The sequence below is a fragment of the Magnolia sinica genome, chromosome 14 (assembly GCF_029962835.1).
Source record: "Magnolia sinica isolate HGM2019 chromosome 14, MsV1, whole genome shotgun sequence".
Lineage (NCBI taxonomy): Eukaryota > Viridiplantae > Streptophyta > Magnoliopsida > Magnoliales > Magnoliaceae > Magnolia > Magnolia sinica.
The window spans coordinates 41,356,377-41,361,431 of NC_080586.1; the positions used below are offsets into that span (position 1 = coordinate 41,356,377).

Consider the following 5,055-nt stretch of genomic DNA (forward strand, 5'->3'; position numbering starts at 1 on the left):
GGAATGGGCGACCAAGAATGACAGGAATCTGAGTGTTCATGTTATTGATGGGTTCGGTGTCCAGGATGATAAAATCTACAGGGTAGTAAAATCTATCAACTTGGACCAACACATCCTCAATTATCCCTCTTGGTACACGAACAGAGCGATCAGCAAGTTGTAGTGTGGTTAGGGTGGGTTTTAATTCGCCCAAACCTAACTGTTTGTATACCGAGTAGGGAATCAGATTTACGCTCGCTCCTAAGTCAAGAAGTGCGTGATCAATTCGATGGTTCCCGATTACACATGATATGGTTGGGCTACCGGGATCCTTGAATTTCTGCGGCACGTCTTGCTTCAGGATGGCACTCACTTTCTCAGTCAAGAAGATTTTCTTTTGAATAATTTTCCGTCTTTTGGTCGTGCATAAGTCTTTTAGAAATTTGGCATATGAAGGAATCTGTTTTACGACATCAAGTAGAGAAATGTTAACTTTCACTTGTTTCAACACCTCTAGGATATCCTGAGAGTTAGAGAGAGGTTTTGGTGAAACCAACCGTTGGGGGAATGGAGCAACTGGCTTCTCTAGAAGTTCCGGTTCTAATTTTTGTGGGGCATCACTAGCTCCATCATTGTTGTCCTCTTCTGGTTCTTGAGGCTTTTCGGGCCTAACCGGAAGAGTTTTATCAATGATCTTTCCACTCCTAAGAGTGGTGATGGATTTAGCGTGCCCCATCTGATTTGAAGAGCTGGGATCATTAATCTCGTACTGCGGTTTAGGATTGGGGAGAGGTTGTGCAGGAAGCATCCCCTTTTCTATAACCGTCATACGAGAGTCTATCTTTTGCATAAAATTTGTAATTCCCCGCATTGCCTGAGCCAGTTCTTGTATGGAATTTTGAACCGGTTCCTCTTGAGGTTTTACTTGATTTGGATTTTGATTGAAGAAACCTGGAGGAGTAGCCGTCTGTCCATTCCTCCAACTAAAGTTTGGATGATTTTTCCAGCCAGGGTTGTATGTATTGGAGTTAGGTCCAGTAAAAGGTCTTTGATAGTTATTTACGGCATTGGCTTGTTCATTCAACACTCCTCGAAAGGCAGGTATTGTAGGACAGTTTTCAGTTGTGTGAATGTTGCAATCACAAATGCCGCAAAGAATTTCATTGACCTTATCCTTCTTTCCTTCCATGGCCTCAACTTTCCTTATGAGCATAGTCACTTTACACTTGAGATCATCCTCTTCTTTCAAGAGATATAATCCACCTTTCTCCTTTAATTGAGTCGGCCTAGACGTGGTGTTCGACTTTGGGTAATAGTCCCAAGATTGTGTTTTTTCAGCCAAACTGTCGAGGTAGTCTCATACCTCATCGACATCTTTATTAATGAACTCTCCATTCACATTGTCTCGACCATTTGGCACATGGAAGATGTCAGTCCATCGTAGAAAAAATTTGTAATGCGCCACATTTCAAATCCGTGTTGTGGGCATGAACTGACCAAATCTTTGAACCTTTCCCAACATTGGAAGAATGTTTCATCTTCCTTTTAGGCAAAGTTCATGATTGCTTTTCTGAGGGTAATCGTTTTATGATGTGGGAAGAATTTTTTTATGAATTCCCTCTGCATGTCGTTCCATGTGTCAATAGATCTAGGACGCAGTGAATGTAACCACGTCTTAGCTTTCTCTTTTAAGGAAAAAGGAAAGAGTTTTAGCCTAATTGTATCCTCAGATACATTAGGAAAACATAATGTAGCTATAATCTCATCGAACTCTTTCAAATACAAATATGGACTCTCTGATTCAAGTCCATGGAATTTGGGAAGGAGTTGGATAACTCCTGGCTCGATGTCCATTTGTCCTGTGTTTTCAGGAAAAATTATGCATGAGGGCGTACTCACTCCCGCCGGTTGTAGATAATCTCGTAAAGTACGAGGCGGGGGTGCCTGTTGCACCTCATTCTCATCTTGGGTATTCTCCACCCTGGGTGGAAGTAGAGGAGGTTGGTCTTCAGCCATAACTTCACTTAACTCAGGGGATTTTGAGCGGTGTCTAGTCCTGCGATGGATAGTCAACCCCTCAACCAATCCTCCTTCAGTCAAGAGATGTTGAGTGTTGTCACGGGCCCACTTGGGCATGAAACACTCGCAGCCCTCAATCAAATTCGAACGAAAAGAAAATCTAGAAAGAAGGAGAGAGAGAGAGTTGGAAAGAAATTACCAAATTGAAGCCCCTAAGTTAAGGACCTGCAAAATAAAACAAAAATAAGTTAGATTCTAAAAAGGAGAAAAATAATCCTTTAAAAGAAAGATAACAGTAAACTGATTTCTAAAAGAAAGTGGAAACTTCTAAAATAAATTAGGAAAGTCCTAAACTAGAAAGTAAATTACTAAAAGGGAACTGAAAAATAGAAAGTAGGGAAGGAGCTTACCGTATTAGAATTTTCTATCTTAAAGGCCTACAAAATAGGAAGGTTAGTTTCTAAACAAAAATTCTAAAAATAAATTAGGAAAACAAAATTAGATTCTAAAAGAGTTAAAATTAGAAAGTGAAAAACAAAAGAGGAAAGTTTTTAAAATTAGAGGATTTTTCTAGAAAGGGAAATAACTAACCTAGTTTCTAAAAATAAACTGCTTCCTAAAAATAGAAAAAATACTAGAATTAAAATTTTTAAAATTTAAACCCTAATTCTAAAAGGTAGAAAAAGTAGAGAGATTAGGAAGGAATTACCAATTTAGAAACTTATGTCAGGATCCTACAAAACAGGAAAACAAGTTAGTTCTAGAAAAAAAATCTACAACTAAAGTTAGTTAAATTCTAATCTTAAATTAATTCTAAACCTAATTAATTTCAGAAAATCGCAACTGTCAGTCCCCGGCAACGGCGCCAAAAACTTGTTCACTCCCCAAGTATAGGGTTGTGCTGTAGTAATAAACTATGAATGTAAGTTGACTGTATTAGTGCATAAAACATGGAATAGATTAAGCCAAAACACAGATATGATTCAGGGATAAGTGAATAAAGCAAGCGGAAGACTTATAGGAAAATATGTGTACAAGTGTAAATCCCTGAAGTACATATACAAGCCAGGTCGTATGAAAGTGTTATTTAACAAAATTATAAGTATCAATTACATCATTTCAGTTCCCAAAATAATCCCAGAGATCCCGCGCATCAGACCGAGGCTCGCTAGAACTCGTCTGAAAACTACATATAAGAGAAGGCAGCCTCGTCGTCATCCAGCTCCCGCTCTGTCTCAGACGTCGCATCCACATCTGCTACATCAGAGCCTAAGACAGAGTCTGGTGGGTGTTTAACACCGCCCTAGAAACGTGGGAGTGAGTGATCAACTCAGTGGAACAATAAGGCACTGGTTAACATGTTATCAGTTCAATCAAACAGTAATGATAAAGCAGGATAATTAAATAAATCCTAAGTACTCTTGTTAATGCAAGGATGAATGCAGTATGATGCGTGCCCTCACGCATACACCCTCAGCGTCTTTATCTTACGTTACGCATGACATCGCCTCAAAGTGAGCCACATCTACAAAGCACATGCAAATGCGGTGCATGTATATGATTACCAAGTTGTTATTAGTCCGTTTCACACAGTAGGATTGGGAAGCTAAGATACCTTCCTCATGTCACCATCCAAACAGTGATCCATACTAGGGTCATCAATCCTAGGCATCTCATACGATCATATGTTTGAGGTCGTAGCAAAGGGCTCGTCGCCAATCAATGCATGCCTTTCATGCCCTTACTACCACAGTTCGGCTCGTCACCTCCTTGCGGTATCCAGGTATGCTCGAGGTCACTACAAAGGGCTCGTCACCAATCAATGTAGGCCGACAGCACGAATATAGTGTCCCATACCACCATAATCGGCTTACGAGTTTAATTGCTCATTGGTCACTACGGGGAGGCTCGTCACCCCAGCATAGGCCGACAGCTCGACCACGGTGTCCCATACCACCATGTCTGGCTCATGAGTCTTAGCGGATCAAGTACCATAGTTAATAGGATTTCACTAGTAAGTTCGGTACCCTAGATTCATGCAATAGCGTCCATACATGGTAAACATACATTGGACAATCGGGTTACTTGACGAACTCGACTAGCACGAGTGCACGTTGAATTGAACGATATAGAGTGCGCAAACACTCCGCGTGGCCAAACCACTGCCGACAACTCTAATACGACTCGAGTTCGTCTAATACGTCCTACGTGGCGAAAGCAATCTCATCCACGAATATAGGGTCAATTACCGATTTCTTGGACTAAGGCATAGTCCCAAACACCTTACGCTACTACAGATACTCATATGAAATGTAAAACAGTAATGGAACGACAACTCAAATCATAGTACATACGCATCTGAAGAATATCAACTTAACATAAATGTAAGCATAGGTAATGCTTGAATTGAAATAACTTGGAATGTAACTGCATAAAGGAAATCATGCGCATCAATAGGAGTATTGAGAATCACTTCTCAACGCCCACAATAAGTGTAATAAGTTACACTTTAGATCATTCATGCATTTCTACAAACACTTAGCATACATGGAACAACATACATGACGTATGTTGAAATACATGCACTTAGACAATTCCTTTCACCAAGGAGTTGTCATACATGCATCTAGCATACATACATGACAAATAATCATGGCAAACACAAGTGCATAATTTATACGTATACGGTACTTTATAAATACGCTTAGAATACACAAATCTCAATATAGCACATGCATATCAGGAAAGCAATGTAAACACAACATTTGGCATGCAGAATCTCATCCATAACAAGAATAAATCATTCACTGGCATTGAAAGCCTTGAAAACCATAACCTATATACTTAAAGTCCACACCTTAAGCGAAGAAAGAACCACCGAACTGATTTAGACGAGTTGTCTTCGTCAACGACGCTAGAATACCCTAAAACAAGGATAGAAATGAGATACAACAACACCAAAACTAATCTAAGCTCTAACACAGGTTAGGGTTAGGTTAACTTACCCTAAAAAGAACTCAGAACCGTTAGAAGAACGATTCAAAGTGAAGGTTTAAA

General features: G+C 39.8%; 1 non-coding gene across 1 annotated transcript; it reads left to right on the plus strand.

Moving 5' to 3' along the window:
* Positions 1–1,450: 1,450 nt before the first annotated feature.
* LOC131226362 (small nucleolar RNA R71) lies at positions 1,451–1,557 on the plus strand. The gene has a single exon (XR_009161752.1). It is a non-coding gene; the product is annotated as a small nucleolar RNA R71 (small nucleolar RNA).
* Positions 1,558–5,055: the final 3,498 nt, after the last annotated feature.